Below are 25,153 nucleotides of genomic sequence, written 5' to 3'. Positions count from 1 at the left end.
AAGAGTAATAGCTTATTAAACAAAAGGAAAAAAGTTGTTTGAAGAAACAAATGTAGGTCAAATGGTGAATCCTGCTTAAGAAAACACATAGTTATAATATTAAAGTGGAAAGATAAGGTAAGGAGACAAAGCTAATGGGAGCCAGTATAGGGAAATGGTTAAGATGAAGAATGAGGGTACAGAAGAGGGATAACATACAGAAACAACAAAAAGAAGGGCATGGTGGCAGTGGAAAGTAAACTAGTTTACAACATGGAAGAAGGAAGTGGAAAATAAACTAGTTTTCTAAATAGATGAAGGAGGGTGTCTTCCCTGAAGAAGCATAAAGAACAAAGGGAATGAAGGAAGGAGAAGGATGAAAGAGCTGGAAAGAAAATCACACAGGAACAACATATACAAAAAAGGGAACAGGGTTCAAAGGTAATTTCCAGAAGAGTATTTTCTTTCAACTGGACCTTGCCCAGAGACAGGATGTGGGGAGGGTATTGGTGTGAAGAGAAAGAGATGCATGCAACCCTTGAGGAAAAACACTAGACATTTCAACATTTTCAAGTTCAATTCAGTGCCCTTTTTAAAAAAGCATCTAACGGACATATTGAAAATTGCTTTCTATCAAATGATAAATGCCATTCATATTGAACATATTTCTTAAAGAGTTTAGATTAAAGCTTATCCCTGGAAAAACACATACAGACATATACAGCAGTAGCCCATTGCAGGCTGCAATAGAAATGGCCAAAATGGAGACAGACATCGTAAAAGAGCAATGTTTCTAACATATTGTATAGTAGACATTAGAAGTATTCCAATTGTGCAGTTGTGGGGTTTTAGCCTAATTTCTTTAAAGGCGTTTCTTGGATCTAACAGTCTAATGAATATATCTTTGAAATCCATTTTTTAATTCCTTCTGGTTATTCTTCATGAATGTCCAACAAGAAAATATGAGTATAGCTACCAAACAATCAATATCTCCCCAACAAAATCTCTAGATATTTAGGAAATGATCCAAGGGTGTATTCTGACAAATATATAAATATGATCACACATATGAACAACGTGCTGAAGGCAGCAGTCCTGTAGCTGACAGACACTAAAAATGTGTAGCCTACCCTACCTCTCAGAACTCTTTGGCACTTTTGTAGGCACAAAAATCATCAAGTAGTATGAGTAAGCAAACACTTTCCACTCTCACCACCCAGAATGCTAACTGACCTTAATCAATACATTTCACATTGCAACTCCCAATGAAGCAGTAGCATCAATAAAAGAGAACACTGGAAAATGTTTGAAAATCATTAACTGTTAATGCTTAAAAAGGTTAGGAGAAAGGAAATTAATGGAGACACAAAAGAAAGTGATCAGAAGTTTGAGTGAGGAGAACTGTGTGACACAATTGCATGGCCATGCTCAGGTGTGGAATACATAGTATGGTAGGTGAAAGTTGGGATTTGTTTTGTATATCTATTTTTTAAGGCTGTTTAAAGAAATAGTGTAATAGTAATTAAATAATTTTGATACACAATAAAATAAGGAGATGGAGATGAAAGATCTGTAATACAAACTGGACAAAGATGATATAATTGGAGTACAAACAAGTTTGTGGCTAACCATGTATGTTAGCTCAAGAAAAAGGACAAGTCTGACAATTACTATCTATGAAAAATCCAAATTGGTTGAACTTATTGCAACCAGACGAAATGGGCCCTAATTGTTTGAACTGGGACATTTTGCTTTTGACATCATGGGTTCTCTATTTCATGCCCTAAGTATGTCTTTTACCACTTGAATTTCAGGATATTAATATTATAGTGATGTCACACACTACCAATACAAGCCCATTTCCCACTCGATCGCACGTCCCACTGTACGACGTGTATGTCGGAGGCCATTTTAAGTGCTTCCCAACTTTGGAAGTGAACTGGTTTGCACTTTCCGCCTTTTTCCTTTGGCCAGTGACCCATACATGTTCACGCACTTCCTAATTCCTGCTGTACATCGGAGACTGTTTCAATTGTCTCCCAATTCATCCTTGCATTTTGCCATTTTCCTTTGAGCACAAACCGCTTATGCTGGTAATTTCATTGATTTCGGTGACTCGCACACCACTGTCATTGTGAGTCGTTTCATAAAGTGACTCCCTGTAAACCGTTGCAACACCACTTCTTTCTGCTATTAGTACTCTGTGAGCATTACAGTGATTTTCACACTTTGAATGCAACTAATTTCTTCAAGTTCAGTGACTTGTACACCATTTTGCACACTTTGAACACAGGTAATTTCTTTGATTTCGGTCTTGCACACCATCATCCATTCATTAGCCACAGGTTTCCACAGTCTTGATGACTTTGTGCGCACTTGATTAATTGGAGATTTCTTATGCTTATGTTAGTTTCTTGTTTGTTTTTTCTTATTTGTTCATTATACGTTTCCTTTCTTTTTACGAATGATAGTTTAAATGTAATAAGGGAAGAGGATGTGTTATACTCTTGTAATGTTTTGTACTATCTCAGGACAAGGACAAGGGCAAGGAGAGCTCATCTCTACCTGGGTATCTTGAGGACTGTGTGCGCACTTGATTAATTGGAGATTTCATATGCTTATGTTAGTTTCTTATTTGCTTTTTCTTATTTGTTCAGTATAAGTTTCCTTTCTTTTTATGAATGATAGTTTAAATGTAATAAGGGAAGGGGATGTGTTATACTCTTGTATTTTTTTGTACTATCTCACTTCTTGTAATGCTGTGTACTATCGTACCTGGTTGAGAAATGTGGAACGCAACCTCTTCCCATGTTCCAAGTTCCAGCTAGAGTGGTGGAGCTCCAGTGAAGTCAGCTGGAGCCCGGCTGGCGGAGGGATAGCTGCCCTTGCATCACCGGAAGACAAGTACAATAAAGATCGTATTCACCATAACCTCCTATACAGACATGCCTTTCTCCTTTCGTTCCAAAAAGGAATAACCACTTCCCCCTTATCTCAACCCCTTGCCCCACAAAAAGAGCCTTTTAAACTCCTTCAACACATGTACCATCTCTTTACAGCAAGTGCTAGATGCATGCTGATTTTGCTTATTATTTTCCCCAGAAGTGAGAAAAACACAAAGATTTGTATCCAGGTCTTAAAACACAATGAAAGCGTGAAAAAACCTCCTCTCTCACAAGTTAACACATAAAAAGGACCAATGTTAATGGATGAATATCCATTTGTAATATATACATATAATCAGATTGAAAATAATATTGCATGTGCACAACAAATTTCATCAGTCAATGAGATGCTTTTAAAGAATGAGGACTGTGCAAAGAGTGTGGTACTGGTGGTGAGTGAAACAAAGATAACAGAAAAGTTGATAGAAGCACAACAAAACTGTGATGCCTGCTGGTAGAGTTTCAAGGTTGGTCTGAAGTAAAGATTTCCACCCATCATGAAATTAAATTTAAGAGCATTTCAATCCTAAATCCTAGTAGAGTACACTTTGTTGAATGGGTTACATTTCATTGACAACCTGTGATACTGCTGCATTGAACTCTAGGATCTACAGGCAAGATTTCTTATTGTTGTTTGATGTGCATCATTTTCTATGTCTTGAGCAAGACTCCACAAATTCAACATTAGGGGTCAAAACATCAACTGTGGTTTAGGATCAGACTTCTCTTGAATTTAATTTCACAAAGGGTGGAATTCTTTACTTCAGACCAGCCTTAAAGAATTACTAACAGTCATCACAGTTCTTATTACTGTGGATCTACTAACCTTTCTGTTACCATTGGTTTCACACATCACCAGCACCATGTATTTGCACAATGCACTTTCTTTGTGAACACTTCATTGTCTGATGTAATTTATTTCGTACAGGAAACCTTGTTTTCAATCGGAGTATTTGTATATATTACAAAAGGGATATTCATCCAAAAACATTTGTCCTTTTATAATTGTTAACTTGTGCAGAAGGAGTTTTCCAGTCTCTGATTGTGTTTTAAGAATCTAAAAAAAAATGTTTATTTTACTCTGGGAACCATTGTCTTTCACAACATATTTAAAAACCCAGATTCTGAAGAATACAAGATTGTGCCTTATTTTTTACAGTCAGTGTTTCCAGGTCAGCATGTTATTGCTAAATCCAGTGGAAATAACTTGTAACCCCCAATTAAAGTACAGGGATATGGGCACAATCAAATATTCCACCCCTACAATATCCCATCACTAATATATAGGGCGTGGTTCATGAGGATCACAGAGAACTAATAAACAAACTGTAAGATTGTTTGACCTGTTTTGTACAACTAAACATGGGAACAAAAACGTCTCGTACCAGAACCAAAAATTAAGGTCTTCTCCTTAAAACCCTCTATCTCTAAGTTTATAAATGTTTGTAAACCAATAGGTGGTAATCATGACATGATGGCCAAGTTAAGCCATTCAAACATTTAGATTTCAGGTAAGCAATAAGGACATTAGCCCTTTTGATGAGATTTCTAACAATCTCATCAACTACAAGAATGAAATCTACTCATCTAACCAAACAATAAACCCATACCTAGATCTAGCCTTAAAAACAAAATTCCCACACATCAAAGTTTCCCAAAGCTCCAAATCAGTTCAAGTTGATCAATCATTCATTTAAGAAAAAAACCCTCATCGAATGCCTCAAACAAATTCTCCTCCTGACCACTCAGCTAGAATATCATGTCAACCCTGTTACCCCAAGTCTCCCAATGGGCGCTGCTAATCATTTATATTCTAGGAATGAGAAACCATTAAAGCAAGTCTCAAGTACTTTACAGGTTACCCCATGAATATTTAACAGCCCAGACAGATATTTCAAAATGGGCTTCTAATCCCCTAATTACCTTCATAAACCCACCTACATTACAGAGCAAAAAGACAAGGCCGACAGTAGGTCAAATAAGGCATTAATACCCTTTCTATTCATACCAACTCTCAAACTGAGACTCATTAAAACACATTTTTATGGAAATACATGTTGACACTCTAATTGATAAATCAATTGGGTTGTTAATCCAAAATTGAACTATCTGAGTCTCTCATAGGCTTAGTCCAAGACTATCAATAAAACTGCACACAACAGCATTCTAAAGTTATCAACCTCATGGCTTTCTTCAAAATATATTTTCATTCCAAAATGGAAAAGCATTTAGTAAATCAAGTAAATCAACAACAGACTGACATCAGGTCTTTCTTATCAAGGAAAGGGCTCTCAGGTCAGTGCAAAAAATCTCAAAACAAAGGTCTTGTAGCAAAAACTCTGCTAATCTTTCAGCAAGCGGTCTAGTACATTTCCAAAGAGCACATTCCTTTATAATGTTTCAGGTCAGAGGAACACATATATCATGACATGATGTGACATGGAGGTGTTTGTAGAAAAATGTTTTAATGGTTATATATAATCAATCTATTTGTTCATGCAATGCCACTAGAAACTCTTACTTCTTAAATTATCTTATAGTTTAAAGCTGCATATCATGAATTAAGGATGTGAACTTATCATTTTGAAACATAAAAAACCTATGGTTTATTCAACTACTAACAGAGCTTTTGCTAAGAGACCTTAACATTTTTAAATCAGGCCATTATTTCTCCTTCCCTTCAGAACAGATTAGATTTATACACAGAGATCATGTCCCAGGCTTTAATTTAGTTGCATTCCTGAAAAGAGAGAAAGACACATGCACGTGGAAAGTTTGTACTCCTAAAATGAACGTGCACTTTTCTGCAGCATTTCACAAATGATTATCAATGCAGCCTGGTGTGCCTGAGCTATGCTAACGTAAGCATGACTAAATTATTGACCCTTTTCCAGCAAAATTAGAACTTGCTAGAATACATGGTTGGTATAAACAATTTAGCTTCTGTCATTGACTGAAAAATGTTATGCCTAACCGAAACATGATTCAACCATGGCTCTTTCATATTATGGGATGATCTTATCCAACATAGATTCCAAGTGATCCACAAAAATAGGGAGACCAGAAAACAGATGCCCTTTTTCACTCGACTGTTATTAACTGCATTGACAAACCAACAATTAATGGCTTGCGAGTAAAATATGTGACCATAACTTGTACAACATTCTAAAATAATAATTTCCTCATTCCAATAGTCTGCCAACGACCAGGCAATAACTTCACATTCCTGGTAAACAAATTCTTAAGTGTAATTTACTCGTGAAAATCCTCAATTTAAAAATTAGAAACAAAGATAATTTAAAACATGTTTGTGCATGTGTTCTTCCTACCTAATAATGGTCATGGTAGGACATATTTACAGATTAATTTTCATACATAATATTGTAAATAGCAATATCCAGATCTAGCTTTAGATCTAGGCAGATCATTGCTTTCTTCCAGTGATCCACTTGCACATTTTCTACTCCCCACACTGACACACAACTGAGTTAAAAAAATAATACATAAGGCATCTCATCTAAGCAGAATTTGTTGGATAACATAAAGCAACAGAACCAATCTCTCTTCTACTTCCTCAGGGACCATCACCTCACCGGGGCTGTGTACAACAATGGAGGGGGAGCCATAGATGGCCCTGAGTACCACCGCCTGCCAGGGCGGCTCCTGTTATGTCCCAAAATACCCACCCCAGGACATAGCTGTTTGCTGTGCCTTTGTGGGAGCTTTAACCTCTCCATCCAAGCCACAGCAAACATATCGCTTTCAGCAAGCAAGAGCAGTGAAATTCCTCTTGCTTGTTGAAAGCAGAGCAGTCATGTGTTTCCCTTCCCACTGTTCAGCAAGCAGGAAAACAGACAAATTGCTTTCAGACACAGGAAGCTGCATTTCTAGCAGCTCCCCGTTTATGAAAGCAATGGCAGCTCCCCAAGGAGGCTCGTGAACTGGCAGGGACCAATGGGGCTTTGAGGCTCCCCCCACAGTCCCAATGCAGACTGGGTGCCCTGGGGGCACCCAGTGAAGCATGGACAGGCCCGGGGGATGGGGTCCCAGAGGCCAAAATTGTCCAGGGAGGGGAGCTACGCAATCTCTCTCCCCTAATAAGAAAGATTAATTTAAAGACTAGGACCCGAAGATGAGGTTCCCGGAGCTAAAGCAGCCTGGGGATGGAGGTCCATGGAGCTCCCCTCCTCCATTTATAAATAGTTAGGTCCAAGGGGTATGAGGTCCACCGGGCATGAAATCAGGCCAGGGAGGGGGCCGTGCTTCCCCCTCCTCCATAGCAAAAATGTCAGGCCCTGGGAGATGGGGTCTCCGGGCCAAACCTGGCCTGGGGAGGGGTCCGCGCGGCCCCCCTCCCTTTAGTACAAGCACTTGCCTGAGCCCAAGCTTCACTTTTGTCAAGTACTAATCATCCTAACTTTGTTGGATGGCCAAGGCAAAGCAGATGTGCTTTGTCTACATATCCACCATGAAAAAATATCTGTAATACTTGATGGATGTGTTTGCAACTTGCTTTTCTCCAAGGCAAAATCTCATATAGTGTCTGTGATGCGGAGGCTCTGTCTTGTTATCTGCTGCTTAGACCAGAGACTGTGTTCTAAACTTTTACAAACTAGAACAGAAGCTGTTGGCCCCGCCCCATATACATTAGCCGTATGCAACGTCTTCCCGCCCTTCTCCAAGGATGATGGACAGCTTACTAAAAGAACCTCCAAGCGCATTTCCTACCGATTTTTGAGACACTTTCCTCATGCCTAGGAATGCAATTGCATCTCCCCCCAAAAAGGAAGCACTTAACGCTGCACAGTACAAATTATCCGAGTTTGTTTTCTCTTCAATTTCAGCATGTAAAGTTATCTGATGTAGACACTCCAGGAACAATCACATTGGAAAAGTAACAGACACACAAAGTCACTGGAGACATTTGCTTGACATCCTTTACCCAGTTGGAGTGTAGGAGATGCACTATACATTTACCCAACGAGATAGCACTTACTAATTAGCCAGTAGAAAGTGCTCTAGTTAGGTAGAGGTGTTAAACGAAACATTGGCGTCTTCTTGGATAAATACGCATGGTTGGATTCATTCTGGCACAATGATCATTTAACAGAAATGAAAGCTCAGCAGGAAACACTTACTAATATAAACAAAGCAGGTGGCTGAGTCGAATCTCCACTTCTGTAAAGTACTAATCTTTCTTACTTCATTTGCATGGCCATGGCAAAGCAAATGTGTTTTCTCTGCATTTCCACTGTGAAAGGTTATCTGTAATGTTTGATGGAGGTGTTTGTATCCTTGCTTTTCCCAAGTGCAAACTCTCATATAGTGTCTGTGGGAAGGGGGTTCTTTCTTGACATCTGGTACTGAGACCAGTGATCATGTTATAAACTTTTACAAACCAAAAGTATGTAAATTTGCCTACAAGCACTGCCCATTTGGCCCCGCCCCCATGTACATTATCAGAATGCAAAGTCTTTTTACCCTCTTCCCAGGATGATGGACAGCTTACTAAAAGAATCCTCCAACCCATTTCCTGCCTATTTTGGTGATGGTTCCTCATGCCCAGCAACAAAAGATCGGATCATCCCCAAAGAAGCAATTACTTCTGCAAAGTACAAATCTTCCAAAAAATGTTTCTCTTCAGTTACCTAGGGACATATTCTCGGTGTTCATAGTATAGGAGATACCATGTATATTTACCTAATAAGGTAGCACTTACTAATTAGCCAGTAGAAAGTACTCCAGTTGGGTAGAGGTGTTGCACAAACAGTGGCCTCTTCTTGGATAAATACGCAGGATTCATTCTGGCATGATGCTTATTCCACAGAAATTAAACCTCAACAGGAAACAGGAAATAAAGTTGAAAAAAACTGTGAAATTCACTGAAAATAAAGGTTACTTGGATATTTTAGTTAGCAAATCGAATTTTAAAAAACTTAGAATTTAACTGAAAAAAACAAACGTTACAGGTAATATATAGTTAGGAAATAGTGTAAAAAGAACTGAAAAATTTACTGAAAAACAAAGGTAAAAGAGACAATATAATTAGGCTCACATTTACCTTGCACAAAACCAGAGATTTTCCTCAGTTGTATTTATCTGAGCTAACTATAACTCACACCCCACAATGCACTGCTTGTGACTTCATATATTACATCACTCATGACGTGGTCAGTGACATCACTCATGATATCCGCTTCTTGTCTGCTTCTGTCTATTAATCATTGCAGCACATATTTTCTATGCAAGAATCACTATGGTTCAATAATTGAAAAAAGTATATTTGCGCCTTCTTTGTATATTTCTTTGAGCAAAAGAGAGCACTAGTGACTGAGGGAAAAGTTCTAGATTTGTCACCACAATTCCTGAGGGAGCAGGGTTGTCGTGTTCAGTAGTTGCCATAACTGTTCGATCCCTGCCTAAGCTTAGGGGGGGCTAATGGTTGCAATGTGAGCTAGCTGGTCCAAGGAAGAACATATCCTGTGGGGGTGCAATGAATCCATCTGGCACTATTCTAAGTTTATGTCGATGCAGTTCCTACTGATTAGTGGAAACTACACAAAATCCTAAACCTTAAAATTATCCTTGCCACCAAAAAACCCCTACCAACCTTAAACCCTAAAAATACCCTTGCCACCCAAAAACCCATTACCACCCTAAACCATAAAATACCCTTGCCACCCAAAACCCCATATCTACCCTAAACCCTAAAATCACCATTGCCATCCAAAAACCACACTCACCCTAAACCCTAAACTTGCCATTGTCACCAAAATATTCCCTACCCACCCTAAACCCTAAAAATATCTTTGCCACACAAAAACCCACAACCACCCTAAACCCTAAATTTAGCTTTGACACCCAAAGACCCATACCCACGCTAAGCCCTAAAAATATCTGTGCCACCCAAAAAACCCATACAATCCTAAACCCAAAAATACTCTTGCCACCCAAAAAACCGTCCCCACTCTAAACCCTAAAATTACCCTTGCCTGCAAAAAACTCATATCCCCTAAACTGTAAAATGACCTTGCCTCCCAAAAACCAACACCCACACTAAACCCTAAAATTACCTTTGCCACCCAAAAACCCATACCCACCCTACACCCTAAAATCACCCTTGCCACCCAAAAACCACACCCACCCTAAACATAAAATTGTCCTTGCCACCAAAATAATCCATATCCAACCTAAAGCCTAAAAATACCATTGCCACACAAAAAACCCACAACCACCCTAAGCCCTAAATATGGCTTTGACACCCAAAGATCCATACCCACCCTAAGCCCTAAAAATACATGTGCCACCCAAAACTCATAGAATCCTAACCCCTAAAAATACCCTTGCCATCCAAAATCCATCCCCACTCTAAACCCTAAAATTAGCCTTACCAGCAAAAAAACCATACCCACTCTAATATTACCCTTGCCTCCCAAAAACCCACACCCACACTAAACCCTAAAATTACTGTTCCCACCCAAAAACTCACACCCACCCTAAACCTTAAAATTACCCTTGGCACCTAAAACCCCACAGCCACTGTAAAACCTAAAAATATCATTGCCACCCTAAAACCCATACCTACACTAAACCCTAAAACTACTATTGCAACCCAAAAACCCATACCCATCCTGAACCCTAAAATAACCCATGCCACCCAAAAACCCACACCCTCTCTGAACCCTAAAAACACCCTTTTCCCCAAAAACCCATGCCCACCCTAAACTCCAAAGTTGCCCTTGCCACCCAAACACCCATACCCAACCTGAACCCTAAAAATTCCCTTGCCACCCAAATCCACGCTAAACCCTGAGAAAAATACCACTGCCACCCCAAAACTCATACCCAGTCGTGCACCCCATGCAAATGGTTCAAGCTATCCTGGCATTGTTCAGTATTCCGTCCATCAATTGTTCTTTTTGCAGCAAACCCAATGCACTCCTCAAGGTGACAAATCATGTATCACCACGATGTCAAGTACAACGTGATTCGTCTTTACAGCCTTTCTCAAGTAAAGTGCCAATTTCCAAAAGAAAATATATAGAACAAACCAATCAGCATTTAAAAAACATATAAAACATGCTATGTTGAAATAATCTCAGCAATGACATTGATTTAATTAAAAATAATCTTACAGTGCGTGCAACTATTATAAATACATTTATGAATCATTAATAAGCATATAACATATATTCTATTATGAAAAACTATAGCAGTGCCAAATGTCATACATCATCATATTATACTAGGATAGGCCTCATTGTCCCATAATGCACCTCAGAGAACTGTCTCTCTGTTATACAATCCCTTGCATCATGAGTTGTTATGCAGGATATTTTGTATCTCACAACTATTAGATCAACTGGAACAGAATATACTGGTGTCTGGAATGAAAAGAGGAAAATCTATGCAATTAAAAATTAAATCAACAGCAAAACAATGCATCACAGGTCAGAATAACACATTTGGTAATAAGAGTGTCACAGACCACTGTCAATGTAACCCTTACTGGCTTAGCATGTATCTGCATTTCTAGCACAATCAGAGTCATGCAAGATTAATGAATGGTAACCGCGTCATGATTCAATGAAGTCCAAGTGGAGCTACTCCCGGTAACACATTATAATATGTAATAATAACTCATGGTGCTTTCTGGAGAAAAGCCTAAATTCACTATGTTAGACCTGGCATCATTGGCATGAGTCTCTCCTCCATTTTTTTCTGTTTGCCTCCTCTGTTTACGATGTTTTTGCTGGATTATTGCTTTGGGCACTGTGCCACTGCTGATCAGTGCCACAGTGCAAGTGCTCCCTATGTTAAATTGTTACATTGATTGGTGTTACCATGATTGGCTTGGTTGACTTACTGTTCAGACCCTAGTCTAGTGCACTGAGTGTGCCAAGGGCGTGTAAGTTAACTGCTGCTGGTGGGCTTGCAGCACTGGTTGTGCCACCCACAGAAGCAGCGTGTAAAATGTGTCTCAGGCCTGCCACCGCAGCGCCTGCGTGCAGTCCCTGACTGCCATGTCGACTTGGTAAGGAAACCTACTTACCAGTCTCTAAACCTTCACTTTGCCACATTTCAGACACCTCTATGGTAGGCCCTAGGGCAGGGTGCATTGTTGGTAAAAGGTAGGTCATGCCCTGATGTGTGTGGCATGACCTAATAGTGAATTACAGCCATTTTCGTTTTTCACTATTGAAGGGCTACCTGCCTCCCATAGGCCAGACTGGGCAGACGGATTATTAACTCCATTATAATCTATCTGACTCAGGGAGCATGGTAGCAAGTCGAGTTTAGTATCCCTGAACTCAGAATTTAATAACACACCCTTTAGGATGGATGGTTTTTAAATTCTATGTTTGAAAGTAGCACTTTTAGAAAGTGGCTATTTTCTTGTCCAACTATCTACCGGTCTCTGCTGGTTTGGTGTGTGTGTCAGGGGCTGGGTGGCTCCAGAGGTCTGAGTGAGTCAGTGTGGGGTGAATGGGGCGTTTACACATAGAGTGAGGGAAGAGTAGCCTGCCCTGCCTGACACAATACTGGCTCCGCCTCCTGCTGGGCGACTGATAGCCCTGCTCCTGCCAGTGACAATACTGTCTCCGCCTCCTGCTGGGCGGCTGAGGACTCTGCCCTGCTCAGTGAATAGGCCAGGTGCCTCTGCCTGGCAACACTCACAACAAACCTGAGATGGTGGGAATCGCCCTGCTTGGACAAAGGGAACAAAGGGAAAAAGGGGTATAAGAGAAGGACCCCTGAACCAAGAACTCAGATCACTTCTGACAAGGAAACCTGTACCAAGGACAAGAAGCCTGCTGATCTAAGGACTTGCCTCCCCTTTCTGCCAGAGTGCTGTTTTGCTGTGGAGGAACCTGAAAGCTGCTTCTTTATTTTTGCCAAGGAACAAGGAGAGAGGAACTTGGTGTGTACTCTCTGAACACTTGCTAGGAAATCTCCAAGGGCTGGAAGAGTGCCAGTCTCCTGCTGAAGTCACAGGGCCAAAGGACTTCACCATTTGCTGAATTGCTGGAAAGTGTTGTTTCCAGTACACAAGGGAAAATCTGCAGTCTCGACGCCAGCAGCAACGCCAGTGAGCAGTGGGTATCGGCCCCGGCTCCAAGTGACCCCGTCTCGACGCCGGTATCGACGCCAGTGAGGAGTGAGTATCGGCTCTACCTCCAAGCGACCCCGTCCCGACGCCGCTGCTGATCGCATCGACTCGACGCCCTTCTCGACGCCGTGAGCGCTGCTCCGGCCCGACATCCCTCGACGCCGCTGCGGATCGACCCGACTCCGAGGCACGACCCCGACCTCGACGCCGATCTCGACGCCGTGGATCATCGTTTTCTTCGTTTCTCAAGGTACTGTACTTGTGGGGTCTGTTGCGACTCCAGGCTCGACGTAGCGCTCCTCGCGGTCGACGCCGAACCTTGGGAATCTTGTAGACTCGACGTCGTGTAACTCCTGTGGGGGTTACATTGTTGCCAAAGAACTGTGCTCAGAAGAATACTTTGCTAAAGAACTATTTGCCAAGAAGAAACCTTACTCGAACTATTATTTTTCCTTCCAAAGAGTATTTATTAAGACTGTGGTATATTTTTGTCGTTATTTGGTCTTGTGCTAAGCCTTATATAAAAATACTATTTTTATAATAACTTCTGTGTCGTGTCCATCTGTAGTGTATTCACTTTATTACTGTATGTGGTCATAAATGCTTAACACACTGCCTCTGAGATAAGCCTGCCTGCTCTGCCAAGCTACCAAGGGGGTAGCAGGGGTTATCTGAGTGTGTAATCCCCTTGCCCTGACAAGAGTTGGTTGGTCCCTATTTGTCAGAAGTGTATACCTCTGCCAACTAGAGACCGCCGGTTCTAACACACTACATTCGAGAAATAGATAAATATACCACAATGTTATTGCATGACAGTATGAAACTAAATAACATCATGTACTCATATGCTATATGTCTCGGTAACGTCAAAGGATAGATGTGCTAAACAATATGATTGAGGTCAATAGGTTGTCATCATAAACAGATTATGAAAAAGAACCATGATAATTGACAAAAACAATCAGAAAAGACAAAACTGTACAGGGGTCCGATCAATTATCTTGCATCCATGTGGCTTTGTCAAATATCCCAGCGCAATCAAGCCCCAGTGAGCATAAATATTAGTCCTCATCTAAATGAGTACTTTTCCAACAATGGTGAAAGAAAGAATAATTATGAGAGCAAAAACTATACAGGTCTCCAATCAATTACATCACATCCATATGGTAATGTCAACAATCCCAACATAATCAATCCCCAGTGGGCATACTTATTCATCCTTATAACCATGAGTACTCTTCCCCCATCGGCCTGCAATGATCATTGAAAAAAGCCAACAACACATTACAGAGACATAATCTCCGATCCCTAGCCATTTGAATGAGAGGATTAACTACCACACCAACAAAATTACATTTCAATTATGAGACATAAGATGGCGTCATGAGCATAATTATATTCACAGAAATGTACTGTCATATGAGTTGAGATACATTATAGAAAAACAGATAAGTAAATCACAAAATAGGTGTGTGGAGGCAAACAATTGATGATTTTGAGGAAGGGGGAAGGAAGGAGAATAAAATGGAATTTGATGGAAAGTCAAATATACTTGATTCAGATATGTTTAGCCAGTTCCTCATCCATATTCAAACCTTGTGGAACCATTGTTTCAAGGTCAACAATCCAACGTGATTCTTATATTCGTAGACGCTTCTCATGGGTTGTATGTAAATTAATGTAAAATGTTTTCCTCTAACTACATTGTCACCATTACAATGTCACAGAAACGTTTTTGTCCAATACTGGATTAAACATTGGCTTGTTTGTTATAACAAAACCTTTTGGAAGAATAACTTTTTCCACGAAAAATGCTATTTTTAGTTCGTAGAAAAATCTTTTCTTCTTGTGTGAAGCAGCAGTTTGGAATGTTGATCTTTTGTCAAATCAACTATCATTCTAACAAGAAGGCAGCAGAGGAAGCAGCACAACAATACTTCTGCTGGCTCTGGCAGTCACACAAAAGATAAAGTTAACCATTTGCTGACACATATCTGCTCTACATCATTTATCTCAATGTATTGCTGGAGAAGATGTTTCCAAGCAATCCAGAAAGCACAAGGAAATAAACCTAAATTTGTTCTTTATACTCAAGAGCCATTGCCTTTAGTTTGAAACTGCACATTTAAACTGTTCAAATGAATTTTACCTGCCATTAAAACACAACAGAATCTCTGGAAACAAAAAAAAGATTCTGTGTAAAGTTGAAATCCTCAGTTTTTTCCTCAGGAGGCATCTCATTGAGAACTCTGATCCAAACATATATACATCCTCCCCATACAGCAGCTGTATTCCAAAATGAAGGGCGCTGCATGTGTACTTTAACCTTTTTGCCAATTTAACTATAAACTGTTCCAGAGATTTATTTCTAGTGACATTTTAACAACTGTTGCTTTCTAGTTTAACATTCAATAAATCGCTCATGACACATTTCTGTTTGTACTGAAGGTTCAATTAAATTGTGTTTCCATTCAAATGCTCCTTTACATTTTCGACTAGTTTTCAATGTTTTAGTGTTTTGTTATGAATTACTTTCCATTCATGAGGATTTGCATGACTTTGTTTCCTCGAATGTGCTTTCTATATTTTTTTGTTGCTATGAATTCACCTAGTGCCGGTTCTCACAGCCTCCCCCTCGTGTTGGATTGTCAATCCTGTCAAAAATTGGAGGAGATCTGGATTACACTTGCGCTTAATTGAAAATGTCTAGCAACAGGATATGTAACATCAATGGTCCTTATGCACGTAAGTGTTCTAAAATTCTCTTTTTGAGAAGAAAGACTGTGCTTCCCATATACCACAGTTTACATGGACATTCTAGAGTTTAAACACAGGGGCATATGTACAAGCCCCTATCGCCACCACAAAGCCACTTTTACAGACGTTGTGGTGGCGATAGGGGCTGCTCCTTCAGTACAAGGCAGCGTTAAGCCACTTAACATGGCTTAACGCTGCCTTGTACATAAGGCACCCTTTCACGCTATGGTTAGCGTGAAAGGGGCGTGCAGTGGGTGTTGTGGTGGGCGTTCCACCGCAACACTCGTTGTATTTGATGCTGCCCCCTATGTACAAGGGTGGCGTACATAGGAGGCAGCACCAAAATTAAGACGAGGAAAAAAACTTGTTCTTAAGTTTGCGAAACAAAGAGAAATGCATTATTTCTCCTTCTTTTTGCTCTTTCCATGTGTGCTGCCTTGTGCAGCACACATTAAAAAAGCAAAATGCCATGGTTTGTTTATGTACAGGAAGATGTCCCTTCCTGTACATAAACAAACCTTTAAAAAAATGCCATTTTGTAACTTTTATGTGTGCTGCTGGTATTTTAGGATTGTTTATATTCAGGAAGGGACACCTTCCTACACATAACCAATCCTCCCCTGAACACAGACACCCTTGCACTCTGTTAAACTTAGCGCCATCGCAGGGGGAAATGCAAGGCTGAACCACATTCTTATAAATATGGTGCAGCCTTGCTTTTCAAAAGTTGTGTAGCATGTCGTTAAGCCAAGGAGGCTAACGACAAGCTCCGCCACTTCCTAGTACATAGCCCCCACAGTATTTCATTGTACACGTGATGAATTATGTAATTCTCATTTGTTTGCCATTTGACAGTTTGTAAGGTTTGCGGTTAGTACTACGTCTGCAGGCCTTACATTTCCGACATTTATGTGTTTTTAAGCCATCCTTCATTTCCAGGCCTCTCAAAATGACTATGTATAAGAATGTTCCTTAGTGATTTTTTCCATTTGTATGAACACGACTAGGATGGAGTTATCTTGGTTCCTGAGGGTAACGGTGAACAGCTTATACAGAGCATGATTGTGTGAGGGGACTTAAGTATTCAGCCTGCCTTTGGTGTAACTAAATACCATAACTGACTTTGCTTCGCATTGTCTATATAGGGTTTTAAATGAACTGTGATTTTGATAATGACGCAAACCATCTTGGAAGCGAGTTGTTACGGTGATAGGCAGGATATTTGTATTGTACACGTAAGAAGGCAGCCAGAATATGGTATCATACCAGGATGGCATAGTCCTCTCCTACGCCCTTAGTTACGCTCCAATGGGAATGCCCTTCGGACATTTAAGAAGCTACTTGCCTGTCCATGCATGCTTTCACTACAGCAGCAATTGAAAAAGGCATGTGAGCCAAAACATGACTTGCTGAATAAATTGAATGAATTGCTGAGGGGAGGGACTGAAAATATTTACAGACATTGGGAGCATGAAAGACAAGTGATGACCGGGACCCCACTGATGGGGAAGAATCGGCACTATGATTCCCGGCATGCCACTCACTGGAGAGTGAATGCCAATGAAGGAAAAATAAGTAATGGTGCATCCCAGGTTTTCACTATCCCCCATCCTGTGATTAAGGTGCCGGCTGCACCAAAACGCGTCAGGAAAATCAATTATTTCAGACTTGTTTTCTGGTTCCGTAAATAAAAGGCTCATGTTGAACCACCCTCCATTTGTAGTGCGTCTTTAAAGCTTGGAGGCTTTTAAAAAATTAATATATATATATATATATATGTATATATATATATATATATATATATATATATATATATATATATATTATCTACTGGCGGTCGCCAGTAGATAGTTATAGTTAGGACCGTGTTTCCATAGGAAATCCGCAACATTCTATTTTGAATAACTTTGGCGCCGATTGACGAATCCTCGCAAAAGTTTCAAAATAGGTGGGGCGCTCCGCTCCGCTCCTTCCCTGAAAGTCTCGGGGGGATTCGTTAAGCGTGGGCTGAGAAAAAGGGGGGGTCCCAAAACGCGTTTTTCCCATGCATTTTTCCATAGGACCTTTAGTCCAAGCTGCAGCCCGAACGGCTGAACAGAATTACTTGAAATTTGGCAGAGAGGTAGTCCTCAGGTCAGGGATGTGCCTTTTGCAGGTCTGGTGTAAATCTGTTCAGTATTTCCTAAGAAAATAGCATTTAAATCAATATATATATCTATAGGCGCGCTCCGAGCGCGTACCGTAAGCTTACCGTACACGCACGCTGCCGTGCGCGAGCGCGATTCTGATTGGTTGTTAGATCTTAGTAAACATTCGAATCGGTCGAAACCAGGAAGTGTCGGCCGCCATTTTCTCTCTCGCAGTCTGAGGGGGTGAAAAACAAAGGTGGATAACGTGAAAAGGGGTCAGGCTGGACAGTTCCTGACCCCCTAGCCTTGGTCAGGGGGTCCCAGAAGGACCCCCAAGGGCAAAAATGTATTTTAATTTTTTTACGAAAATCGCGGAGTGCGCGTAGCGTCCGCGCACGGTAGAAACGGAAAAATTCCGCGAACTACATAACGTGGGCGCGCGCACGGTGCGAGAAGCGCACCGTGCGCGCACGGTACGCGCACGGTGAAAAAATTTAAAATAAATAAATACATAAATTAGCATTTAAAAAACCGTACAAATTCACTGAAAAAAACATAGGTTTCACACACGTTATAGTTAGGAATTAGCATTTAAAAAACCTTGCAAATTCACTTATAAAACCATAGGTTTCACACATGTTATAGTTAGCTGGGCATTTCACTCGTGAAAAACCATTGAAATTTCCAAGTTATAGTTAGTGCAGGCAACTATAACTCACGCGACCGCAATCCTCTGTTGATGCTAATACTGTATTTAGACACTTATTTACCCATGTGTTCTTCCATTAATTTTTAGCTATACATATATTACAAATATTTTTTTTTCAGAAAAACACATATGTCATCAGTGATGTAATATCTGACGTCATCAGCAGAGGATTGCGGTCGCGTGAGTTATAGTTGCCTGCACTAACTATAACGTGGAAATTTCAATGGTTTTTTCACGAGTGAAATGCCCAGCTAACTATAACATGTGTGAAACCTATGGTTTTTTAAGTGAATTTGCAAGTTTTTTTAAATGCTAATTTGTAACTATAACGTGTGTGAAACCTATGGTTTTTTCAGTGGATTTGTAAGTGTTTTTTAAATGCTAAGTTATGTATTTATTAATTATTTTTTTCAGGTTTTTCACCGTGCGCGCACCGTGAAATTCACTTTTTTTTTTAAAATCGCGAGGTGCGCGCACCGTGCGCGCGCAGTGGGCGCTCTGTGCGCTTTGCGCACCGAGCGCCCACGGTTCGCAGTGCGTGCGGTGCGCGCACCTCGCGATTTCAGAAAGACAAAAATTTGTTTTTTTCTCCCTTGGGGGTCCTTCTGTGACCCCCTGACCAAGGCTAGGGGGTCAGGAACTGTCCACTCTGCCCCCTTTTCACGTTCTCCACCTTTTTTTTTCATCCCCTCAGATTGCGAGAGACAAAATGGCGGCCGACACTTCCTGGTTTCGACCGATTCGAATGTTTACCGACCTCTAACAACCAATCAGAATTGCGCTCGCGCACGGCAGGGTGCGCACACAGTGCGCACACGGTGCGCGCATATAGATATTGATATGCTTTTAAATGCTATTTTCTCAGGAAATACTGAACAGATTTACACCAGACCTGCAAAAGGCACTTCCTTGACCTTATGGCTACCTCTCTGCAAAAATTTCACGTAATTCTGTTCAGCCGTTCGGGCTGTAGCTGCGACTAAAGGTCCTATGGAAAAATGCATGGGGAAAACGCGTTTTGGGACCTCCCTTTTTCTCGGCCCCCGCTTGACGAATCCCCCCGAGACTTTCAGGGTAGGAGCTGAGCGGAGCGCCCCATTAGTTTTGAAATTTTCGCAAGGATTCGTCAACCGGCGCCAAAGTTATTCAAAATAGAATTTTGAGATTTCCTATGGACACTAGGTTGTAACTATAACTATCTACTGGCGACCGCCAGCAGATAATATATCTATATATGTATATATCACTTAGACTCATGACACCTTCCCTCTGCTTTCGCGCAGAAATTGAGTGTAGACCTTCGATAGTGCAATTAGTTTTTTATTTCAGTATTCGTTGCCTTGACGCGCTTCGGCCGTTCAAGCAGCCTTTATCACATGACTATGCTTAGCTTCGACCTCTGTTTTTAAAGTGACAGTGCAGTTCCACATTAATGAACATAGAAAAAAATATTGGTAAAATACTTGTAAAGGGTCATTTCATAAGGATTTCAAATATAAATATTATCAGCATGTATATGCTTGAATGCTTCTAGTGGCGTAATCATCAGAATTCTAGACAATTTGCATATTGTTTTGGCAGTTTGAATTTTTTGGCATAAATGCACTCATGACCCTATTTCTACCATTCACAAGTGGTACAATTCATAACTTAATGTGACAATAACTTAACGTGCTCCCTAAAGGTGAAATTAAAGACATATCCTCCTGTATAGTCCCAAACATTTTTTTTAGACAAACACAAGAAGATACATCCAATAAACATAAACAATAAACAAACCGGTTACTTTATTCCATATATATCCATCTTCACAGGTCAATAGCTTATTACTAAATTATTAATCTAAAAGGTATGGCTCCTATTTTTTGCCATTACGCAATGGGATCCGTACACTGAAGTGCATTATTCCATCTAGTAGCTAATGCTATTTCCGTACTTCAGAAGACTCAACTATTTGTCGAATATTTCAATCCCTATATCAATAAAAAAAAAATTATAATAAAAACTATTAAATTGACTCCGTGCTACAGTACTTGAAAATAAAGTGACTAACGCCAATAAAGTGCAAATACGGAAACAATCATATTTTCTCTCATTTTGTTACAGGTATGCCAACGTATTTTTTATCCTGTTTAAACTCATATGGATGTGGTTGATGTTAAAAACCCATGGAAGCACAGTATAAATGTCGAATACACAGGGACCCTACTTAAAATTGACCAGTAAAAAGACATAAAGATAAAAACTACCCTCCTGTCTAAAAACCAATCATTAAGACCAGGGTCAAAAATTAATTTAGTGCATAGATACTGTTCCTTAAATGAATCTTCGATTAAGATGAAATGATCTCAAATTTCATCAATTCATGTATATTATACATAATAAAACCATCATCCAATTCATCTTAATTCATATCACTCAGATTAGTGGTCAACCTCTGTACAGTTAATTATTATGGGTAGATCAAAAAAGGCCCTCATAGATATGTATGGAGATCTTCTGCTGTGTTGAGCCCACCCGGAGACTTAGAGTCAAATTCCAGGATATAATTTGTCTCCAGGCGTCGTAATTTGGCCTCTCTGTCACCCCCTCTTTTCGCCACAGGTATGGCTTCAATGGAAAAATAACAAAGATGTTGTGGGTTGCTATCCCGTACTGCCTGAAAGTGTCTCGCAACTTGGTAACTCTGATCCTTATTTGTTATTGCCCTTAAATGCTGCAAGATATGTTTATGCACTGCCAGCTTTGTACTGCCTATATACTTTAGATGGCAGTCACATTCCAAAACATAGACAAAGTATTCTGTCTTACAGGCTAGATGTTGTTTGATTTCCCTCACTGTTCTGGAAAAAGCTGTAGTATAGGTTTTTGTATTGCTCCCAAATTGACAGGCTTTACACGATAGACATTTGAAGAATCCCTTTCTAGTAGTTAACCACAGATCTTTACGGTAGCTCTCCTGACTGTTCTTGGCCAACATATTCCCCATACTCATTGATCTTCTAAAGGATATTGAAGGATTTGAGGGCATCAGGTCACCTATCACAGGGTCATCCTGGATGAAGTGCCAATTATGTCTTATGATGCTCCTCAATTCTTTTTAATGTTTGGAGTATGTTAAAATAAGCCTGACCGATTGCATCTTATCTTGGGCAGTCAACTGTGGGGTTTTTGATCTATACACAAGGAGATCCTCCCTGGACCTTTCTTGGGATTTCTTCATGGCAGCCTTCACTATTTTAGAGCTGTACCCTCTAGCTACTACTCTCCATTTGTTTGACCCTCACATTCTCTGGATCACTACAGATACGGCGGATGTGGAGCACCTCCCCATAGGGGATGCTCTTGATTAGATGTGGAGAGTGTGCACTTGACGCGTGTAAAAGTGTTTTACCTGCCGTCGGTTTTCTTAAAAGGGTAGTTGTTAAAACATTATTTTTTGTTAAGACTTGAACATCTAAAAAGGTCACTGAGTGCTTCCTGATGTTAAAAGTAAATTTGAGATTAAGATAATTTTGATTGATTTAATCGATAAATTGCACCACACTTTCCTCGCTTCCTTGCCACACAATAAAAAGATCATCTATGAAGTGCATCCAGGAGACAATGTTTGTGGTATATACATATTCAAACTAACGCATGAGGACCAGTTCCTTCCACCAGCCCATAAACAGACAGGCATAGCTGGGGGAGAAACTGCACCCCATCGCAACACTTTGTACCTGGTGATAAAACTGGCCATTAAAAAAGAATTGGTTGTTTTCCAAGCTAAAAGACAACATGTCTAACAACATTTTAGTGTGTTGCGCATACATCATTGGTCTTGTGTTTAAGAAGTACTCTACTGCTCTCAACCTGTCTTGATGTCTTATGCAGGTATAAAGAGAGCATACATCTAATGTTACAAGCAATAAGTCTGAGTCCCAGGACAGGTCTTTAATTTTTTATAAAAATTCACTAGTATCGTGCACGTATGACTTGAGATTCTTCATGTGGACCTGTAAAAAATAATCAATGTATTTGGAGAGGTTTTCTAATGGCCCATCACAGGAGGCAATGATTGGCCTACCTGGTGGTGCATTTATGCTTTTATGGACCTTTGGTATAAAGTAAATATACGGCACCAATGGATGTTCTTTCTTGATGAATTTATATTCATCCCAACTCAAAAGTCCCAAACTTTTCCATACTAACAGGTTTTTAAACAGAGAATCTTGAATTGCCTTGTATTTGAGTGGAGCACTTTTCCTATAACACTGAACATCATTTAACTGACTGTATGCTTCCTTTAAATACTCTTTCATCGGCCAGAGGACAATACTCCCACCTTTGTCTGAAGTTCGTATTACCACTTCCTCTTTTTGCAGCTTTAAAATCAGTTGGTTGTATTTCCTTTGATTGTTTGGGTACATTCTTTTGGATCTGTTCGTAGCGAGGGTTAATTTCTTAATCTGTCCCACTATGTGGTCACTAAAGGAGTCCAATCCATCGCAGGTTGCAAGGGGGATGAACTTGGACTTCATCTTAAAAGGGGTGTCAGGCTTAGTCTGTCCACTCATAGATAGAGTTTCCTGGCCATTTGATTGTTCTCCAATTGCCAACTGACACAGATCTTGGTATAGATTGATATCCGCGACCACCAGTCCAGATGATTCTCTATTTGCCACTGTTGGAATACTTGGAAATGGTGAGTCAGTGGTCGGTCTTTGTAGATGAAGTTTCTTGAGTTTAAGCTTGCGTATGAATTGGTATACATCAGCCCTTGTTCGTGTATACTGAAAATTGGACTCCGGACCGTAGGTTAGACCAAGGGAGAGTAACTGCTTTTCTGCTTCTGACAAATTGATGTTGGCCAGGTTAATTATGGTGTTGGCTTCTTGGTTTTGTGTTACTGTGTCGGAGCATTGTTGTGCTTCAATGGGGTTAGCTAGTTTCTCTTGGCTCGGCCCGGCCCTGCTTTTTTGGCTCTCCATTTCCTGCGGGCCTGGCGTCTCTCCCATCTCCTTTGAGATTTTGTTTTGTAACCATCCCCTGGTTACGGGGTCTCAGAGTGTCCCTTCTGCCCTGCTTTAAAATGTCCAATTTTTCCCCCAATGTTAGCTTAATCCCTTGCTCCATATTTTTTCTTGCACCTTCATTGTCTGACTCACTTTCAGGTGCTGAGCTTAGCTCTGACGTTGAGGATAATTCTACACGCTGTTTGTATGCTCCATTATCTCCTTGCATACGCTTATTTGCTGTGGCAGCCTTCAGTGAATCATAACGTCGAGCAAATGTGAAGATTTGGCCATTGGCGTAATCATCACGATCTCTTTTGAATTTATACGGTTTGCGTACCTTTAATTTTTCTTCCTCCTTCGCCAGTCTAGTTGTCATTTCTTCCCTCATTTTGTGTTCCAGCCGGGACTCTCCTCCCTGCTGTTTCATACTTTCCTCCATGGCTTCAATTTTAGTTTGTAACTCTGCCCTATCAATATCAGCATACTTCACCAGTATCTGTACAAGTCGTCTGGATGATTCGAGGTTACACTCACCCCATTCTGCCATCATCAAGGGGTTGGGCACCTCGTAACTGGGGGCTACCATAATACGTAACCCCCTAGGAATTCTCCCTACATCAAGGTACCTTTTCAACGAGCGCGCCTCCCACCATTTCGACTGTTCCTGGCGTTTATATTTTTCCAATAGTTTGAAATTCTCCTTTAAACTATTTGCTCTGGCGTTGGATTCAGTGTTTCCTTCAACATTGGCAATTGTTTGGTTCTCAATAACATCTAAGAACATTTCCTCTGCGGCGAGCTCGCGGGTCCTAAGTGCGTCATCAGACATCCTACTGGCTATTTAAAATTTTGGTCCTTGAAAACAATCCCAATGACGGTGTGGAGCAAAGCAATTCCAAGCCCCAACAATGCCCTAGGTTAGTAAGGAGACACGGACACCTCCCAACCCTTGCAGCAATACAAATGAATATAGTCTCACCCGCGTTGGAACATTCAGAAGCTGCCCCGTCCTGTACCTGCTCAGCCGAGCGATAACCTCCGACGTGTAGGCTGCTTTCCTTGTTCCCCGCTGTCGTTCTACAATTCCCTTGAATAAAAAGTGTTTGTGCTGCATCCGGGGGGCTCCGTCTGTTTCCTCTCTGAAACTTTCTTCAGTGCCACTGGGGTCCTCGCCGTAGCAGTACCAAATATATATATATATATCTTTAAAGATAAAACATTATCACCCTTGCGACATGGTGCAAGGGTGTCTGCGTTATAGAGGTGCTTGTTTTTGTGCAGGAAGGAACACCGTCTTGCACACAAGCAGTCACAACAGGAGTTTTCCTCTTTCTATGTGCTGCAGAATGCAGCACACATAGAAAAAGGAAAAATGAGGAGAAATAAAGGTATTTCTCCTTGTTGCGCCGCCCTTACGCAGTAATCTGACGCATTCCCAGGTTTGCGAAACCTTGTAAATCTTGGAATGTGCCAGGTTCCATGGATGTTGTGTGGGAACACCCACAGCAACACCCATGAAACAC

This window comes from Triturus cristatus, chromosome 7 (genome assembly GCF_964204655.1).
Source record: "Triturus cristatus chromosome 7, aTriCri1.1, whole genome shotgun sequence".
Lineage (NCBI taxonomy): Eukaryota > Metazoa > Chordata > Amphibia > Caudata > Salamandridae > Triturus > Triturus cristatus.
Note: the sequence above shows the minus strand (reverse complement) of the source record.